Consider the following 21903-nt stretch of genomic DNA (forward strand, 5'->3'; position numbering starts at 1 on the left):
TTGTGTGTCATTTGCCTTCTGGGCTGCCGTACATAGCCACCACTTTGGAGAGGATCGACAATGAAAGACTTTGAAAAGATTATTATTGATTTATTTATGGTTTTACTGTTTTATTGTCTATATATACTGTTTGACAGTATTTTATTTATTTGTTTTTCTGTGTGTGTGCGCATGTGTGTGAGCATGCCTTTGATTTTTTTGTGTTTATGTGAATTAATTTTAATCCGTGTGTGTTGCTAACCCTCAGTTAATTTTGATTTTTATCGTCTCTTCTCCAGAGTAATCTAGCACTTTCTGTGTTAGATACATTTTCTTGAAAACCTTCATGTTGTGCATCATGTTTCCTTTGTCAGTGAGCTACAGATTGGGTTTGATCGCCCTTAAATAAATAAATAAACAAACCAACAACAAAAACCACTGCTAGTGCCTCCATGCATTAACCAGCATGTTTATGGACAAATCAGGCGCCGATTATAGGTGATCTGCCTGTTCCACAGATCCTGGATTAAGGGTTACAGTTGAAGAAGGTGGTCTCACTTTGATCTTCACCATCACTCTCCTACAACTTCTCTAGCAAGCCGTGTCGGTGAGACATTTTCCTGGCAGCGATGGCCTGTGGTATTCCGACATCATCAGTCAGCATGTTAGTAGTTGTTCATTCTCCATAAAAGTGTAAACATTGACATCCCAATGATGTATGATTCACTCAACAAAGCAGGTTTCCTGCTCCCAGTGAGGTGAGTCTGGTACAGGTTGCTCTTCCATGGTCAGGCCAGCGGCTGGTCTAGCTAGTTCAGTGGCTCCCCCTACTCCCACTGGTGAGCTTTTGTCTTACACAGCTACGAAATGTGGAGTTTCAGGTGACCAGTGTGATATTGAGAGCTGCGTGGTATCGTCAACTATGTGCCCCAAAACAAGGTCTGTCTACATTCATACATGGAACCTGGACCTTTCCATCCTTTCTTTCCCTGAGTTCAGGACTCTCAATGAAATTCTATTCAGTGTAACACTATAATAAGGTATTATTTCATTCATCAACTGAAGATATGCATGGCCAGGTGTATTAAGTGGTCATAGAAAATTTTTGGTACGCGAGTCTGTGTGTGTACACCTGGTTTATCCATACTTGCAGGGACCTCCCTGTGACGACCTTATGCCTTTGTGGGGACCATTTGGCTGCACCTCACGAATCCATGGCACAATTTGAGGATGAAGATGTCAAAGTAATTATCATTATGATTGATTTTAAGTGTGGTTCAGAGTCATGGTTTTGGCTTTGTTGGGTTTAGACTCAGAGGCTGGGGAAAGCATTATGGCACTGAGCTGTCCCCACAAAGATACAGATGCAAAAACTGTGTGTGTGTTGAACCACCATCACTTGTGTATTAAAGTGTATTTAAAGTGACTAGTACGGACACAAAGAAGTGTGTTTTGCATCAAAAAAGTTGATTATTCCGCTGGCAGTGTTGTCAATATCCTCATTTTATAAGTACAGAACTCCGTTAATGGCTTTTGCGGCACCTCGGTTCCAAAATAAGATTGGATTCGAACAAACATAAGCACTTATGCAGCCTCAGACATCCGGTTGCTGAGACCTGAAGAAGTTCTCAGTGCTTATTTTTTAGCCCTTTATGCAAGGATTCCAAATCATTTTATGATGCCACATTGGAAACATGAGCAACACATCAAAGACCGTATCATTGTAAATTGTAACGGAACCCAGTATGTCTGATCAGATATACAGTTTTAACAGCCATTAAACCCTGATTTAGAGTCACTAGGAGCTACTTACAGTATGAGCACGTCTTACATAAGCAACTGCACAGTGAATACTGTTGGTTTTAGGTCATTGCATAATTCTAAGGCATGCTGTGAACTGCAACTGGAGAAATGCATGAAGATTTAAGTTTAAAGCTGTCTATTCACACAGTCATTGTGAAAGATTTGAACAAATCACTTCATTTGAAGTATAAAAGCAAGTCAAGACAAGGTTATAATCCTGTCTGCTAAGAACATACTGTGAGCACTTGGCTTTAGTGGTGTGGGATGGTGCACATCTCCTTCTGTTGACCCCCAATTTCAGTATAGAATGGGTAAAGACTGGCTGTTAAATATCCAAATCAACATGATCAACCAGTCCCCACCTCCATGGCATCATGTAAAAATGATTTTTCTCAGTATAGGAGGCAAAAGGCAATTTCCTTACGTCAAAATATGACACTATTGGTTGTTGTTGATGTGTTGACATGATAGTGGTCATTGCTGGTCCTATTGAACTAATAATACTTTAAAGAAGTCTGCAAATTTTGATGCACTCATATAGTGTTGTCCTTTTTTTTAAAAATCTGAAAGTGACATGTTTCTCACTGTCTCACAGAGCCGAAGCTTCACAAACCCAAGTCAAACAGGATTTGGGTGTGAATGAATTTCCATAACAACTTACCCACTGTAGGTCCGTCTTAACCCCCTGAGAAGTAGGAGGGGTACGTTTTGATTTGATCTTTCTCACCTCGCGCATATTACGCGAAGGAATTACTGTAATTACAGCTGTTTTTGATTAATGGGCGAGCTATAATTAGCTCTCTGTAGGAATCTGGAGGTGCACTCAACGAAGAAATATATGGAGGGGGACGATCTGTTTTGCATAACTGTGTATGTGTGACTGTTACGCCTTAATCATGAATCTCATTAGAGCTTACTGTGTAAATCATTGAGTTAGAAGTTTACAGTGATTTGGAAATACAGACCTTAACTGTCTTTTAAATCGTTATTGGTCAAGACTTTGAACACAGCATCCATATCTATTATCATTTTCTACTGACAACATGAAGTGGATTCTCAAGTAAAAGGTGTATTAGTGGTGTGTTCGCTGTCCTTTTGCTTACCGTTCCAATTTACACCTCCTTCACCTCAGTTCATCTTATTTCTTCTCTGTACTTGAGTTTTCTGAGGAGATGCTATCACTTACCATGAGGAGCTGCACCTGGGTGGGTTCTTTTTTTTTTTTCTATATCATGTGGGATGCAGTAGCATGCATGCACTTTTAGCAACTTGTGTGATGTTAAATGCGTAGAGAATGTAGAGTGAGCAGGGATTCTTCCCGACGCGTAGGTGGGATGCTGGCGGGGATGTGGCTGTTGAGTCGGACTTTGGTGACGGGGGGAGTTGGTGGGATTTAACTAGGTGGATGGCAGAGTGTGTCATACAGCCTTAAGGTCATCCTTAAAAGGCATTGTCCTCCTTCACTGTAGTAGAGAGAGAGCTGATATTTCGAGTCACACTTCACTAACCTGCAAAGAATGTGCGGAGTCTGAGTGAGAGTGAGCCGGATGAAATGTTGGTAAGTAAATAAATCAATCAGTGAAACACTGTCAGTTTACAAACTGGACTTTTCCTTGACCTCAGCGTTCAAGTATGCTTTATGTTTTGCTATGAAGTTGCTGCAACATCTCAGAGTGTGTCTCAAGGTTTAACTTCATCCTCTAGAATATGCCCATAAACAATGGATGTAGGAATGCACTTTTTGCTGTTAGTAGTTGTGAAGTGCCTGACCACTCTTGCCTCTCTGAACTATGTAAAAATATATAGATTGATGCCATCATCATATCATTGTCTTTTTTGACTAAACAGGTCAGTTTCATGACATTCCCCCCTCAGCTTCCCCAAAACCCTCCCCCATCCTGAAGGCAAATAAAGCTATTTCCAGCCTACTCTTTCAATTTCCCGTCTGTGGCTCTGATGCTGAGCCATTGGATCATCTTTCTCATGTTTCAACAGGAAGGTGCCCGTTCCTTCTGCAGGCTATATGGATCCCATTGACTTCCTTTTCGGGATCTCTTCTATTGCTCGGTGACACCATACCATCCCCTCTTGGGACTAATTATGATCAGCTATGATTTGTTTAATGAAGCCTCCGCTTTGGTGTTGAAGAGCTGTTCTGAGGGGGATTTAAAGTGCCGGCTTTGCAAAGAAACCAGAGCCTGGTTACATTCTGGTGAAGCGTTTTTGAGGCATAATTTTGAGACTTCTCCATGTTGGTTTTGGCTTTTAGGTAGAACCTGCAAATGCAGCCAAGCATAGCAGCTAGTTTGGGTTTTGCTGCTAAGACTGGACCTCAGCATTCCAGAAGATCATGAATGTGATAAATATTAGTATCTTATTTCGTTTCATTATTTTGGAGTAGTTTATAACAAAAATAATGTAATTTCCTCTTCATTTTGGGCCCTAATCTATTCCGCTGCTTTAATAGTATTATTGTACTTTGTTCATTATGCTTAAATATATGGAATGTGGCTTCCCTGAATTTTTAAGTAATCTTGTGAAATAAATAAGTCTAATTTTATTATGAGTGAATAACTCTACTACATGCTAGGGATGGTCGATAACTTATCGTACGTGATATACCACCAAACACAATCTCCACAATGACAATTCTGCATCTCACGATAAAGTCGATAAACACGCGGCACTCGCTGCATTGGACTTGTATACATGAACATGACAAGACCACGATGCCGCGCTCTCCAGCTCCACGGCGTTTGACGGCCGACACCGGCATGTGACAGTTGTAGAGAATGTGGTGGACTTTGGTTCACGATGATAGTTTTAAACTTGTTTTTAATACAGGGAACCTTTGATAATGACACTGGTTGACTCTGAGTCTCTGAATCCGTGTTTATTTTATTAGATGGAGTGGTCCTCGTCGGTTCTCTGACACGGTTGCCTTGGTTCACATCAACACATGTCGGTCTCCCACTGCGCTGGCGCCTCTGTGAAACACCGTGGTGAAAATAGTAGGATATTGGACGGACCTCCGCTCCGGTATTGGCGGCGGTGTCCTCTTCTGCGTCCCCACTAGGGTTCACTGATCGTGGACACACTCTCTCAGGCAGCGCTTATGCTATGGTCTGGCATCAGTTGGGGACCATCGACTAATTCTAAAGCGGTCAAAGTATTAGTGAAATCTTCAATAAGGCAATGAAAAACAACCATTTTAGGATCATTGTGAAAAGGTTTTTCATCACATGGACAAAGGAGTGACTGTTTGTATAATGATTTGGAGAGTAGAATATCACTAAATGTATTCACATTATTTCTAATATTTCTAATATTTCTAATATATATATATATATATATATATATATATATACAGCAGACAGACGGCTCAATTTAATCCCTAAATAAAGCTGGCAGAGCAGTCAGACACGAGCGGCTTCTACCAGAGACGTGAACAATTGAATTTCTCATCTCTACACTTAGTTAACTATTATATTTAAATATAAACAAATAATGACATTGGAAACAAACTCCACTCAGGAGTTTCATCATAAAACAGTTTCTAGAGCGACTGTAGTGTCCAACATATGGAATGGAATGAAAATGTATTTATCGTGATAATTATCGTTGTCGCCGAAATTACATTTATTGCAATAACTTTTGTAGCCCATATCGCCCATCCCTACTACATGCAGTCAGCAGGGTACTGCCATAGTGAAGATTGTAGCGCTGCATGCAATAAACCAAATGGGAGGTTGCTCCTCTGACAATCCTGCCCCCCCCAAAAAAACAGATGTCATCTTTTTCCCCAGCCTCTTTAAAAAGTGAGAACAGATTTCTTATTCAAAGATGGTTAAAGAGTCAGTTATATGTACAAGGCCGGCAGGGGACGGTGCTGTAAACGTGCTCATTGAAATATTAATAGTGTTAGGAGTGTATTTGAACTATTGTGCATGCATGAGCCATTGAATGAGCAACACATCCCTGCTGCAACACTGCAAACCTTTCAGTCAGTGAGCATGGCAAGCCAAGCAGAATGGAAGAGCAGGCCAAGAGACAGCAGCTCCAAAATTCATTATGCATGTGCTATAGATTCCTTGATGAAGCTGTTGCAGAAAAGCTTGCCTAACAACATCGACAGTTAAATGGTCCGAGTTTGGCGCTGAAGAGAGTCTCGCTTCTGAGTCTGCGAGAGAATGGATTTTACATTATGGACATTTTTTTTTCTAGCTGGCACGGAATAAAAATATACGTCCAATACATTCTACTATAATCACACATTGATTCAGTCTTGTTTTGTCATTCAATCCCTCAGCAAAAGTCAGTGTAGATTGACACCGATAATCACAGTGTAACACCGTAGCAGATTGCTCTCGACAGGGAGCAGTCTAATCAACTGTTTTCTCAAACTACATGATTCAGTGTTCCCCACTGACAGAATTCCCAGTCGTGAGTCACACACTCGAGCATGTTAATAATCCCACATTATCTCGGGTGAAATATCGCCTCTTACAACTTGATGAGCAGTTCTCATATCTAATTGAGCTTTGCTTTTGTTGTGCCATTCGAGTGAGTGAGAAAAGATATTTTAATATACGCAGCAGAGAAATATTCAAAATCAGCTGCACTGTGTGATCAGTGTGCTTCGTGCTGAGTATTTTCTGCGGTTCTTTCGCTCTGACTGTGTCGTGACTTTGCTGTCACATAGCACTGGAATGTTCATTATGTAGGCAATGAAATAATAATGGTCTAATACCAAATGGCTGGATTAAATCTTGTGTTTTGAATAATTTTGGGGTCAAAAATATTCCCTTACATTTAATTATTTTCACATTTTATCACTATTTATTTTGTCACAATTTAAGTTGAATCAGCACATATAAGCATAAACATCCAAGTGTAAATATGTTTTGTGCTTTTTTAAAACTGGAATTGGAGAAAGGAAACCAAGCCAATCTGTATAAATATAATAATGATGATGTTGAAGATTTGATTGTGTTATTTGTCATAATGTGGTGTGCGATTAGTTGTCTGTGAATGCGCACGCCATGCTTGTTTATTTGTTCAATCCAATATAACCTCTACACTTTTCACATTTAAACATATTAGTTTCCACCTCTTATGGAGAACAAAATCAAAATGAATTGTCAATCTTTGTGTTCAATTCAAACACAGGATGAAATAAGTCTTTGTATTGTTTTTGTTTTTTTGCTAGCTTGAATGTTTAATCTTTTGCTGTTGTTTCAATATATTTCAATTCATGTGCTGGTGTGTATTCGTGAGCTTCACTGCACTATAAATAGCATTCACCAAAAGCAGCAATGATATTTCCCTGCACACAAAACATGGCAGTTGATGACAGCATGAGCACGTCTGTGTGAAGCTTCTCACTGTTCTCCTGATTCTGCCATGGCTAGGTGTCCTCAAGCATGTGACGTTTCCTGATAAAATTAGCACAATGAAGTTGCACTGGTGAGTCACTCATTAGCAGCTTTGTGTACGCTGGCAGGCTCAGAGTTGTTGCTTCTTCAGGTGGTCCTTTGATAGACAATAAAGCCCAATAAAATCTATTTAAAATTCAGTTTGCCTCAGTTTTGGATGATCCTTTCAGCTTTCAACATGTGACCAGTCAGTATACCGTAGTCAGTGTTGTGACAGCAGGACTATATTTAAAAACATACAAACAAAAAAACCTTGGGTTGTGACTGTCTCTGGCTCTCGTCCTCCTCACATCCATGAATCCATGAAACTTCAGTGGGGTTTAGAAAAATAAAGCAGTGGGTTAGTTGTTTTTTCCTTCCAAATGTTTGTCTCTTAAGAGTCTTATACATCTGCCATACATTGCAGCTCTAACTAAAGTTTGCTCTCAAACAAATCAGCCATTGCTTCCATTTCTTTCCATTTTTTTATAAGCAATCACAGTAAAATCTTCCCATTAATAACTATAGGAACATATTCAATCTACTGAGGAACCTTTATTAGTTCATTCCAGTCTAACCTTTTCGCATGCCGTTTCAAAGATTCAGGCATCAAGCGGTTAAAACCTAGGTTTTTACAAAAACAAACGTGTGGCTTAATTTTCCATATTTGAAACAAAACTAAACTTGTTTATTTAGAGCAGCACTGGTCTCTTGAAAGCAACTCTCCTTCATCAACCTTTGTGCTAGCTGGAGTTGATAGGCAACATCTCTGTTAAAATGACTCTTGTTTTCAAATGTCCTCTGATGGCTTCAAAGGCTACTTTGACATTGACCAGGGTGAAAGAAATCAGGTACACTGGAATGAAAAAAAATCTTCTATGCCTCTGTTCGGCCATTAAGCTCACTCAAATATCCATGTTGGTTCGCTATTATTATCCTTTCCTTAGCTTAAGAGGAAGCTGAAACCAAGATGTTCTAGGATCTGTTCCAGACAAACTTCAACTGCATGTGCTGCAGTAAGCTTGGCCAGAGTTCTGCTTTCTTGTTTGATTTGGTTTTACATGTTTCTCCCTTCTTGAATCATTCCAGTGGCCTTTACTAGTCTTTCAGGTTTGGTCCCTAAAATTGACTTTGGAAGAAGCCATGCAGTTTCAGAAGTTGTCATTGAGTCATTCAATTGGCCTTACAGTATATATTTTTTTTTAATTCGATGTTTGCTCAATGTCCATACCACTGGTAGTCACCGTCTGAAATATTCAACGGTCTATTTGTGAAGCGTTCCGGCGTTCCTCTGTCAACCATACATGCTGTACTCGTGTCGTGAAAGCCAAGGCATTCCCGCCTGCTCAATCAATGTGTAAAAAATTGATGTGATAAAACGACAAAATGGCTTGCTGATGAATTCTACATGATGGAAATGACATAAAGTTGCTGGCATGTTAAAGTGCAGGGTGATCATTCAGTGGACATAATGTTCTGATGCTTGATTTGTGACACGATTGTGCATATGTACATCTAAAGGCAGTCTTGCACTATTCATATACTTGGCTACTTCAGTGTTTTCCGGAATCTTTGTCATTCCCTGAACTCATGAATGAATTAGATTTTAGAAGCATTTTCAACTTAATATGCTTGACAGCAATATTGCAGGCTTTTCTAATCTATTCTGTACAAATAACGCTTGTTGCCCGATGTGCTGCAAATGTTGCAAAGGCATAATATGTTATACTTCGTTTTATTTATTTATTTTTCTTCAATTTTATCTATGAAATTAATATCAACATTTTCCTTTTTTCTCGTTTTTCTTTTCTTTTCTGGGCAGCTCCTCAGTTAAAAATATAAATTTTAATTTGAATTAATTAAAGGTTTAATAATTATATAATAAAAGTTGAATCTTTACTCCACTGAGTACACGGAACAAGATTTTGTAGTGCTCCTATTCTCACGTTTTTAAAACGTTTTTTGTCCGTCAGCAATATCTCATTAACATCATGGATGTTTTGGTTACAGTACCATGTTGTATAATGCAATGTACCTGGAATTAGTGAACACCTGGAGTGTTCCCAACCCACGGGTCGCAATTCAACCGATTGCCATTTAAACTTCCAGCCCTAGTTTTTTCCTTGACAACTATATTATCTATTACATTGTAACTCTCAAAGTCTTAAAACTCTTCATTTTGTAATTGTACGTTTTCAAATTTAAATGATTGCCTTTCTCTTTATATTCTTGTTTGTTTCATTTGTGCATTTTCCATGGGACTTTTCTTATTTCCTTCTAGCCATTTCAATATAGGAATGTTTGGTTGAGAGATTAAATTGAGTGGAAACGACTCTTGTCTGAGCTGTGTTGCTGTATTTTGTTTTGAGCTTTGCAGGGTATCAAGCCTTGTGTTGGCAGCTGATGATGTCATTGTCCCTGTGTTGATAGAAGATACTTATATACTTATATACAGATATAAGTTTTTCCATTTGTGGTCACATTGGCTACATCATTGACATATTCTTCAGTTTTTAATTTCTTGTGCAAAGAAATACTGCTGTCACGAAGGTCACCCACTTTTAAACATGCATATTTTGACCAATTGGATTTTCTGGATTAAGGCCGAGGGTTGTTTTTCATTTCTAAATGAAGGTCCTCTTTTGATCTGAGTAGTAGTTTCGTATTTGGTGAGATAAAACTTGGTGATCTTTGTCAAATCAAATTGTGTGTATGAATCCAAATGACATTTTTCATGAGGTATGGGCTTCACAGTCGAGTATCGGTTAGTACTGCGGTCTGCTGGCAAGAAGGTTGTTGGTTTGAATCTGAATCGGACATACCCTTCGGCCCACTTAATGGTAGGTAATGTTATGTTGTGCATGAGTCTGTTATTACCTTGCATTTGCAATTTATTTGTGATTTTGTTGTAAGGTTAATCAAGTCACCAATATAGTGAGCCACTCTATGCTTATTTTCATCTCTTGTACTTTGCAAAGTCAGGCAACAAGTTATATAAATGTTCTTTCGACCACTAGCCCGGAGCCGAGTACAGTGTCTACATTTTATGTGATCTCTGTCAGTTTCCATTCAGATTTTTGCAACTTAATGTACCGCAATGAATCCAAAGCAGACACTGAGGCTGGATTCATGTCCGACCTCTTTTCTCGAAAGTTTTATATCCTTGCAGTGTGTGGTGGAATTTTGCTCGCAAATAGTTTCTGGAGAAACAACAATATTTTGATTGATGTCCAGTACGCGGCTAAAATGTTCAGAAGTTAGTTTAAATTGTGCTTGGGAATGATCATGTTGCATGCCAGGCTGTAGTCTGGGATCAGCATTCTCCTACAGGTGATTCATCCTCTGAGGGGAAGCAGAGTTGGCGCGGTTGGTCAATGACTTGGAGCTGTTCTGGGTGATCCGTTTGAAGATCGATCAGCCTCTAGAAGCATTTCCTCATTATGGGTTTGAGTGCTGTGGGCCGATAGTCATCCAGGCCAGTCGTTCTTCAACTGTGATCGAAAATATTTGATAATGTTTCCGACAAATATCTCAAGTCCACAAATGAGGTGAAGCGAACACGTTCATTTAATTGTGCCCGCGTTTAATGATGCCAACTTTACCCATAATGCCTTGTTGCACATCAGAGAGTGTCTCTGCAGCTGCAAATTACCTTTCACATCTGCTGTTGTTTTGTGCGCCAGGACACGCACACAGACACACACACACCCTGAGATGGTCGACTTGAATTGATTGGACTGTCATAAGTGAAGTGATGATGTGCTTAAAAAGAAATGAAGTGGCTGTAATTGATGGATCTGCTAGTCGCAGGAATGAGCCTTGCATGCAGATTCATTTCGCAATGATGCAGTTATGCAGGCGCAGAGTTAAACATTCAAAACAAATTGGTGATGTCATTTTACAAACGTTACGTGAAGCTCTATAAATTCCGATCTAAGGTAATCGTCCTAAATTCCCCATCAGTTGAACCCTCTTGAAGTGCAGTCATCTGAGGACTACTAGCCCACCGTGACTGCTCCTGACACCTGTTGGGAATGGGGAAAACAAATTAACTACTGTACACATTGTCAAAGAAAAAAAAAGAAGAACACAAGATCGAATGATGCAAATTAATCCCCTGCAAATGGAGTGAAAATGGAACACATATATCCGAAAATTGGCATAATACAGGTGAAAATGTCATTCATAGTTCAGTTTTATTTTTAGTGTTCTTCTGAATGAGTGAAAACACTTCAATTATGATTATCTATGTCACACTGTTATATGCTGTTTATTGGAAAATATGATAGGATTCATTTACGCGCCAAGATAATAGTTTACAGTACACATGATTAGTTACTGAAAAATATAATTATGAATAAAGACTGCAGGTCCATGTGTCACAGTTCGTCATGGAGAGGATTGAATGTTGTTGAGGGACTTCATATATGAGACATGTAGGTTGCTTGATGTCTGTACATGTTGAAGATGTCTTTAAGACATGTCTTTTTTTTCTACTGCCCTAAAACTTTGACTTAGTTATGCATGTAAAGGTTTTAGCCTCTCATCTGTTTCACACAAGCAGTACTTCTTCTTTAATCTCTTTGTTATTCTCGAATGACTCTTGTCATTTAGCACCTTTCCAGTCAGATTTCCTGCAAGACGTTAGCTCATTCAAGTTGTTATAAATTATATTTTACCCGAACTAAATTCCCACCTTACCTACACAGTCATAATAATAATAATAATAATCTTATTCTTGCTTAATGGCTAGTTATCATCAACTGTGGTCATTGATTTATGGATATACACTTGACTGACGCATGATTAGCCTGAATAAATGTTTGTTGTAGTACTCACGTGTGCAAGTGTCTGCCAGCATTGATGTGCAATCTTTCCTACGAGATGCTGCCTATTGCATCAAAATATCCTGCGGAAATTTTTATGTGCTTCAGCTGTACGCCCCATGCCTCAGCATACAACGAAGTCAGCTGACTTCTGTGTCACCGGGACGCAAAATTCTACTTGTAAATAGTCGCTATTTGTTGCTCAACAGCCTGATTATTTTGTACCTCTGGCTACATTCATAAGAAGAGAGAGAACTCAAACCCAGGTCCAGGGTTGGTGTCAAAGTTCCAGTGTGAGGAGGTCCCCATCCTGCTGAATCGCTGGACAGACCACTGTACTCCACTTAAATTGAACATGTGGAATGTGCGGGTGAATCTGGTCCATTGAGGAGCCACAGTACTTTGAGGGTTCTCCCTAGTGCTTTAGCAGCATAGTGGCCCCCTATACTGGAGAAATCCCAGCAATGGTTTTTAGATGAATGTCTGTAAAGTGCTCCCTCACTGTCAGTTGAGTAGGACTCCGCCTTTTAAGGTAGGACCTTAAGGAGGAGGGTGAGGGATGTACATTGCACTCTGCTTTTGTGTCCCCCATCATCAAAATCTGACACCCCCTTGTTCCTGGGGAGAATCCTGACTTTGTAATGCATTGTAATGCACAACAAATCCTGTCTGATGAGAAGATAGTAAATGAAGTGTTAGTGTTAATTATCTATCCCACTATACTTTAGAGAATACTGCTTATTCCTAAAAACAAACAAATAAACAAACAAAAAAAAAACACTTCTTTTTACTTAGTATCCATCAGGGACGCTTCACTGGCCAAAATCCTTCTTAAAAAGTCTTGCTTTCTGGCGAGCTCTAATGGTTAACCTTACATAATCCCTGCCGTCGTCCCTTGAAAAGGGGGATGTCAAATATGCTGCTGCAATTTAATGCCTTGAGAGCTTCTTTCGACTAGAACAACAAAACAAACAGAGCAAATAAAAAGGGCTTTATTCAGCTACAATGATGATTCATTCATTAGAGTGATGTCCCACCGCTCAGAGTGGAGCGAGGAACAAAAATGTTTCTGAATAGTGGACTCTTTCGACTAAATGGGGCTTTAGGAATGATTGAAGTGCAACTGTGCAGAGTTCATGCTCGGTTGTTTTGGAGTCCTAACCCTGAGTGGCGCTTCTTCTGAAATTGTTGTGTTAATTTGCATAGAATAACTTGCTAAGGAGTTGAAGGACATTTTATTTTTCAAGTCGTTTGGAATGCTGTATTCTGATGTGTCGGCAAATGCAAAAATAAAAAGTGGAATAAAAACAAGGAGAATACAGAATATTACATTTAACTATTACCATCCCATGTTTCCAATGGATTTCCTTGGTATATTTTTACAGTGGTTCATGCTGTGAATTGCAATCTCTTACATTTCGTTCTGAGCCTTTTCGAATAAATGTCGTTTCAACGTCAACTACTAGGAAAGAGGGACACAAAGATGTGAATAGTAGGGAAATGGGGGATGGAGAAGTCAGAATGAAGTCAGAGGCCAGGGTCCCACAGGCAGATCTGCCCATGCCTCACTTCCCCTTTGTGGTTTCTGGGCTGGCAGATTGACACCAACAACAACTCACCAGGAAGCTGTCACTTCTTTTTAATTTCAGTGCTATTCTTTTTTTCCCCCCCGACATTCATCAGAGAACATATTTCTGCTTCATTGTCAGTGTTTTTTTTCTGTGTTTTATATATATATATATATATATATATATATATATATATATATATATATATATATATATATAATATGTATATATGTACAGTGCATGTGCGTGTGTGAGAGAGACACAGAGCTTACTCACTCACTCACTCACTCACATGCACACTCTTTTAACAAACTTATTTGCCACTCCCTCACTCCTCTGTGCCACTCATCTCATTCACTGTCCACGCTTCACTCACACTATCCATATTTTGCCGCCTACTTGGTGTGTTATTAATGGCCTTTTTTTCCCCTGCTTCAGCAGCAACCAAACCTCTGCATTTATCCCCTAGAGTGCGTCATAATCTTTTTCCTATATACGTCCCTTCCACTGCTGTCTTTTGAGGACAGTACATGCTGATATCCCGAAGCTTTATTGTTACATTTTCCTGGGGCAAATTGGGTGACAGCTATGTTTCTTTCCTTTCTTCCCTTTCTTACTGGAATCCCCTTTTATCCAACCACTTGGTTTAAAAGCAACCGGTTGTTTCTGTCTTTTGAATATTGCAACATGCATCAGGAAACAGTCGCTTTCGTCTGGTACATAAAATACAAGGAGAGCCTTGAGTAAATATGTGTTTTATTTTTATTTTGTTCTGCAGAAGGGATCGACATGTGGAAGTATGAAGTACTTCAACAAGACATGTTATGTTGTCAATACTGTGGTTCTTCAGTAGTTTCATGTATTCCTCCAGAAAGCCCAAATTATTTGTTCTTGTTTGCTCTTAGTGACCATCATCCCAAGTACAAGCAGGTTTTCTCTTTATGCTTGGAGAGTTACACTTCCTGTAAACAATTCTCCGTGCCAGGTGCAGACTTTGCCCTCCTTTTCATGCAATTCCTCTTTTTTATTTTGAGTCATCCCATCCACTCACAATGTATGACACACACCGGGAAATGTGAACACAACATGTCGTGGCCTACTTTTGATTACCTCAGTCGTAATCCTATCTGCAGCTGCTGGATAGAGACGGTGTGGGAAAAGCCTTGTGCGACAGGAGGACTGAATGGAAAGAGGTTGAAGAGGTCGGCTGTCTGGATTTAAGTTCAAACTTGGTAAACAAGCTTGAACTCTACTGTGCTCTCAAATTTGCATGTTGAGAGCGTCATTTGAAAAAAGAAATAGATAAGAGACAATTTGGGTAAATGCTCTCGAGCTGCATTGTGAGCCCACAAGCACCAATTTCTCAGTTGGTCCATGGACCAACCTATCACAAACATGTTGCAAGGCTGTGGAAAGCTTTCCTTCTGTGGGAGTGTTATGTGTGTCTTCAGAAACACATGGATGGAACTAGGACAAGAACAACCGAAGCATTCCAATGAAGAGTTTGGACCCTTTCATCTACAGCTCTCTTTGTAATCCAGTGCGTCAACGTACTTGAAATTTTAGGGGCTAACTCACATCCCTACCAAGTTAACTTGTTAACAAGTCTCTTTTTCATGATCATATACATATGTTCTAACTACAAGAGTCTGTGCAATTCTATTTCCCGAGCAAAAGACTCCTACAATGACTTGTCTAGAGTACTTTCAAGTGTCTGGTTCTAGTACGTTTTACAACTCTACCCTCACAGCGTCGTCTATAGACCCCATGTTGGTTGACCGGCTCGAACTCGTCACCAGTTCACAAAAACTTCTCTTTCCATTTTTGGGTTGTTATTGTACTGTGCTCTCACCGTGCGCCATTTTTTGGATTTGTCCTGGGAACATCGTTCGAGGCAGTTTTCATTGAATTCGTGTTGTGGATTTTTGAGCATACTGAATGGACTTTGACCTCGGATTGAGCCCGTGGTGTGAAAGTCCCTTGAGTCTAATGCAACACTCTGTGTATTCTTGCAATGAAAATAAAAATGGTTGACAAATTGAGAGATAAACAACAAGGTTCTCCCCAGTGCTCTAGCAGCTTAGGGGCCCCCGACGCTGATTCTTTGATCCCCTAGCCTAAGATTTCGCTCTCCACAATGAGATTTTCTCAGCAAGGTAGGGTTATGCTCTCAATGTGTACTGTGTTCGTGGAGGACTCCTCCCTTTATGGAAGTTAAGGAGTTAAAATGTTGAAGAGGATTAGTAAGTAACACTCCCTGCTGTTTCCAGGGATGGAAGTGACGAAGACACCCCCTACTGTACAATTCGGACCCTTTTTTTTTGTAATTCCATTGTTAATTATCCAATCATTTTTTCTTTTTCGAGCCTCAGACGTGAAGGTCCTTGTTTCTGGAGACTGCTGCAGTAGGATGTGAATAAGGACAATAATGCAAAAGCAAACCCACCACCATTTTCAGTGCTTTAAAGCTGACTTACCATTTCATAGACTGTGCATATGTATGGGCATCTGCATCAAATAGATGTCTTTCATTCCTCTGCCAGTGAACATATTTGAGGCTCAGGTGGCTGTGCTGGATGACTGCGCTGGGAGGTGGTCATCCAGATGTTACCTGGTGGCTTGGCACGTTCAACAGTGAGTATGCCGTCGTGGGCCAGCTGTGTTGGTCAGCTCCTCGTTTAACAAATGCCTTGGCAACTCCCCAAATGGTTGACCCACATAGGCACAGATGGAGAGGAACGCACATATGTGCTCTAAACACACAACTGCAGGTCTGCGTCGGCGCTGTTCCTACAAAACTGCTGCGCTAGCCTCACAACAGCAGGTGTAGGTAAACAGCGACGACTATTTTTAGGTTATTGCAGTATTTAGTGAGGCACAATAAATCATTAAAGAATATTCACTCGAGATAGTTGTCTAATTTTTTACCCGACACAAGAGGCACACAACTCAATAATTGATGTTTTCAGTGAAGATGCCTGTCTCGTGGTGCCAAGAAGAAGGTAATTCTTGAAGATGCAAGTTAAGAGAAGCCTAGCCAATTTAGAAGTCTTCATCACATTTAAGCTGTGAAGATGTTGGCAACACAAGTCTTTATTTTCAGAGCTATTCACATATTACTACTAGTATGCCCATTAAATCTTTAAAGCCGTTTTACTGGCTTTCTGCAAACGGCATCCTTTGATGGTAAATACAGTAGATTTATAAGTCCAGATCATTCCATTTTATGTGATGCAGTTATATGTGCACTGAGGGTTCGGGTGAACTCGCCGCAGTCCTCCCTCATATTCCTCCACAATCATCAGAACATTTGAATTTTAATTCCTCTTCTTATTTCTCAGAAGTCAATCTCAGATGAAATTTGGTTGCACAGTGTGCAATGCTCCTTGTTCAAACCCTGACGCCCGCATGGCATAGCTAACAGCCAACATGATGTCCATTGTTTATATTAAACCATTGTTTATATTATCAAACTGTCCCTCATTGTTTCGTAGTTGGCTTAAAATGTAAATGCCATATTCAATAAATATGTCCCTAAAACATATACAAACAAAGATGGGAGTATGAGGACTGTTCAAAAAACTTCCCAAAACTAAAATACAATGACGCAGATGACAATAAATGATGAAGGAAAAATGGAAAGAAGAAAGTAGGATTATATTTAATTCTTATTTCCTGTTGATTGAGTAAAACACTGTTTCATACAGAAATCATAATTTCATTAGTTTAGATGGCCCTTTCCAGATTTAAATGGTTCTAATACTGTGGTTTGCTTGCAAAATGCTGGCCCCTTTTTGTGCTTATACAAATCATGTTGTGTATTTTAAGTGTGCAATAATCCGTTAGTTGTGTTCAACTTAAGGTAGAAGAGAAGTGAGAGGGCGAGTACACAGTAGCTTCACTGTCCAGCTCTCTGACTTCATTGAATGTCACCCACCAGCGATGCTACAAATTGTTATATTTCAGCGTCTAACTACAGTAAATATTATAGAGTTTATTTGTATTCTATGTGGCTGCATAGGTTTGGCATGTCAGGCTCAAATACATCATTTTTGGGAAGCGCTCTGGATGACAAATTGAACTGCTAGTTCTTGACACACTATGCTGCAGACAGTCTGTCATCATCAAAATATCAGAGACCGATGTTATGATATTACCATATAAATTAGGAAATTGTGGGTGATTATACAGACATTTTACATAAACCATTTTCTAGAATGTTTTTGTGGATGACCTCCTTTTGGGAGGAGCGGCAGAAGTGACTTGGTCTTACACAACAATGTACTTGCTGTTTGTGTGGTGACCCGTGTCTTTATTATCACATTCTAGCTGTTTACCTCGTGGTCACAGCCAGTCACAAAGAAGAAATGGTCAATTTTTGTGGTCCTTGCTGCTTGTTTTTGAACTTGGTCCTCTAATGCTCGGTCAACTGATTGCTTCCAAGCATCTTTTTTCTTCTTCTTTTTACAGTAATGGACTGTATTATGCGGTTAGAGGTCACTACCTCCCTTTTGCAGAGTGCAATTCTCAGAGTGGGTGGGGGTAGGGTTTAGGCAGTGCATGTAAAGGAGGGAGTACAAGTGGGGGTCAGGCAAAGGCTGTGAATTGTGGAAATTCTAGCCAGTCTCAATACAATCAGTTGTGTTAACATCAAGAAGTAGGCAGAGAGATAAACAAAGCCCAAACTGTTAGGTACAACAGGAAACCAAGGACAAGAAAAGCAGTTTACTGAAACGTTCAGTCAAGTAGAATCGCTGAAGTGTTTTTATTTAAAGGGAACACTTCAGCATTATCATAGATCTCTTCCTGTGGAAAATCTTCATTACATGGTGGTAGGGGTCAAGAACAAAGTAACGCAAGTGATCCAACAGGAGTCAAGACAGATTCAGAATCATACTCAAAGTGAAAGTGAGAAAAACAGCTCACAGGCTGATCCGACTTCTGCGGCAGACCTCAAAAGTGGTCCGTTGTTTTTGTTTGTGTGGCCTCCATGTGCCAGCATCCAACCCCCCCGGTCTGTGGCTGATTAGGGAGATGTTCTCCTGGAGAATCTCCTTCCTGACCTGGATCATACTACTCCTGTCATACATTGTGGTGGGGATGGATAGAACAGTGTGTGATATTTTAGAGTTCCTTGAATGGATGCAGGGCTGGAGAACAGGGATGACTGTCCATGACTTCGAGGCCACCATCATGCAGGAGCTGTTGAGACAAAGGCTATAGTCATGCATCAGAGGGATTCTAATGGGTCTGAGGACCGGTGGAGGTCTGTGCAGTCACATCACTCTCAGACCATCATTGACCCACCACCAACCAGGTCATGCTGGATGCTTCTCCATGGCATCTCCGGACTCTGTCTCTGTCACATGTGCTCAGCATTGAACTTGCTGTCATCCATGAAGAGCAGTCCTGGTGTTCTGTGGCACAATGCTTCAGCTATGAACAAAGACTCCTGCTTGATACTACTTGATTTCCATCTGCAAAACTACCATCACGGAGTCATGGAGTGAGCAGCAACATGTGAGGGGCATACTCATCTTATAGTAGATGTATAGTAGAAGGTGAGCTGAGCCTTTCCTTTACTGGGATTTTCTTGCCTTTGCTGAATGGTAGCTGAAATGTACCGTTAGTTTTGCTTCTGTATGTGAGTTTATGTGCGACGTATAAACACTAACATTGGTGAGTATTGGATTAGTGCTGTAAGGAAGCACCTGGGTTTGTGTTTAAATTTATCTCAAGGAAACGCTGGGTTTGGGGTGAACTCTGGACTGATGAAAATTTTCAATTGATTTATTGACACATTTTTTAAATATACATTTGATTTATTTTGAAAATTCATTTAAAAATGAAAATGGCATTTAATGTGGAAGCAACTTAAACTTCTGGAAGTCACATTTATCATCTACGTTCTGTAGAAACTCTGCTGGTAATGCATTAATCACACAAAATTGTTTAACTGCTTAATATACATTGAATTTTTTTTTGTGTCTCGAAGTGCACATTAGGTGGAAGCATTTCAAGAGGAGTTTGTTTTTTATCTCTGTGATGTAACCTTGAACATAAAGATAAAAGGAATGTTGTTGAGGTGAAGTGACTGTTGGATTTTTACTCAGATAATTGTTTAACAGGCTGAAAAACGATTAATATGAATCCTAGAAATTATTTCTAAAAGGTCAATTATCGCTCTTAAAAACACAACGCAGTCAGATTAAATGGCACTTAATGGAGTGCAATGCATATCATGCATTTCTGTAATGTGTGTAATAACACTGTGATTATAAAGGAATGCAGACGTGGACACACGCGACTACACAAAAGTACACAAGGCCACATTTCAACCTACAAGTTGCACCGCATTGCAGTGCAGCACTCTCTCCCCCATCTCCCTCTCTCTCTCGCTTCCTCTCCAGGCGGCCATCCGTAGACAATTTATTTGTCTGTTTGATGATGGTAGTTAAACATCAGGCATGTTGATTATTCAGCAATAATTTATCAGTGGGATTTTTATGCACATTTTCCTCTAACTCTATTTGGGTCTCATTATTCTACTTCTTCTCTGTGACCTCAGGATTTTCTGTGCCCCACACACAGGCAAAGAGACACATCCACTAGGAGACAGCATGAATTATCTTCGCAAAAGGACACATTGGTCATGAGAGAACATGCTGACTCTGCATGTTTTCCACCCATGGGCAACGGAAGTCTCATTTTGTTATGATGTGATTATTTAAACTAATGTGTCTGTTCGAGTTGAGCTCTCGTGAAAAAGTGGCTTCCGTGAGAAGAGATTTGCATTATTTCAATTTTAGTCATAAATAGTGTTTTGTAAAGACATTAAAAAATGTTGAGTAAATAATGTCGGTGGTAGTGCTGAGTTTTAATTATACTTCTCTGCAATGTGCCTCACAAATGATTCACTTGTGAAAATGTTTCATTTATCGCAGAACATTTAGCTGATTTATTACTGACAGATGATGATTCCACACAGTTTAGATTTTTAACTGTGTCTGTGGAGATATTCAGCCAAACTGCCACTGAAATAAAAAACACCTACCTGTCTTCTCTCTGAGTTGCCATGCCAACATACTAGTAAGATTTTTTTGGGTAGTATTGTTTGCTGATTCAGCATGAGACGCATTTCCATCCTGGGTCAATACCCTTAATGGAGGTGGCTTGTTGGACTTGAATTTCACCAGAGGGAGGAGGAGGGGTGTGTGCGGCAGTGTGTGATACCTCTGTTGACCCTGGCCCAGCCAGTGATGATGTCAGAGCCAGGGATGTAAAGGTCAAAGAATCCAGCATATACGGTCAATTAACGCACCAGATGATGACAGACGCCTGAGGTGTCAGCATGTTGTGAGCCTGCGGCTTCCTTCGCTTCTTCTTCTTTAAGCCCTCGTGTATGTCTCTTGCCAGGAGGACCCACACTGACTCAGCCGTCCATTGTTCTCCTTGTGCATATTGCGCACACACTTGAACGCTCTTGGCCAACCAAGCAGTCACCCAGAGCCACAAGCGCTGGAGCGTTTCTGTCCCTGGCGGAGACTGGAACCACACCCAAAAGTAGGAGATGATGGAAGGTTGAGAGGCCTAAGGAAACTCCCAGAGGAAGTATTAAGTCATAACTATTTTGAGGTCCTCTTCTGTGGACCAGAAGCAGGCTTCTGTTCAGAGGCGCCGTTGACTCCGGCCACTGGTGTGTAATAACACAAACCAAAGCTGTTTTTCAATTTACTCTGGCAGAAGGTTCTATTTGCACAGGTCTCACGTGGCTTTGTGTTGGTGGATGGTTGTGCGTACTATAGTATTGCTGCACGACACACATTACTGGCTTTGTGTACTCATGGTTGCAGTTTACTCTGAACACACCAAGTGCAAGAATGTTAGCATTTAGTCATTTGTTTTCCCCCCGCATCATTCCTCATCAGTTCTTTGTGTCTCACATTGACACAATAGCTGTAAAAAAGTTGAACTGTTCTTTTTTTAATGTGAATATGCATCACTGGTGCAGGATCATATTCCCTCTCCAACCCAGCTGACTTGTGTTTGATGGATGGCAGTGCAAGAATGCTGCTCTGAAACATCAAGCAAAAGACGGATAACTGTGTATAGTTGCGGTATGACAGTAACTTATTAGTCACTCCGACAGATGCGTCATACTTTTTTGTCTTTTCAACAAAGATTACATCGGAACAAATCACTGTTTCATGTTTAGTTTGCTGCTCAAAGATGGAGGCCTTTAGAATCCTAGCAAAAGTAGAATGTCAGGATCTCTATCATAGTAGAGTTTATAGTGGCAAATAATTTGTGGGT

At 40.1% G+C, this 21903-nt stretch overlaps 1 protein-coding gene across 3 annotated transcripts in view; it reads left to right on the forward strand.

Moving 5' to 3' along the window:
* The window catches only part of adarb1b (adenosine deaminase RNA specific B1b), a 108656-nt gene that overhangs the window by 46847 nt on the left and 39906 nt on the right, over positions 1-21903 (forward strand). The window contains exon 1 of one of the 3 annotated variants that reach the window (XM_053878248.1): positions 9985-10036. The exons of the other annotated variants lie outside the window; for them this stretch is intronic. The gene's annotated coding sequence lies outside the window, so the exon portion shown is untranslated. Of the gene's footprint in view, positions 1-9984; positions 10037-21903 lie in introns of those variants that run through there. 3 annotated transcript variants of the gene reach the window in all.

Source organism: Synchiropus splendidus, chromosome 10, assembly GCF_027744825.2.
Source record: "Synchiropus splendidus isolate RoL2022-P1 chromosome 10, RoL_Sspl_1.0, whole genome shotgun sequence".
In the NCBI taxonomy this organism is placed as follows: Eukaryota; Metazoa; Chordata; class Actinopteri; order Syngnathiformes; family Callionymidae; genus Synchiropus; species Synchiropus splendidus.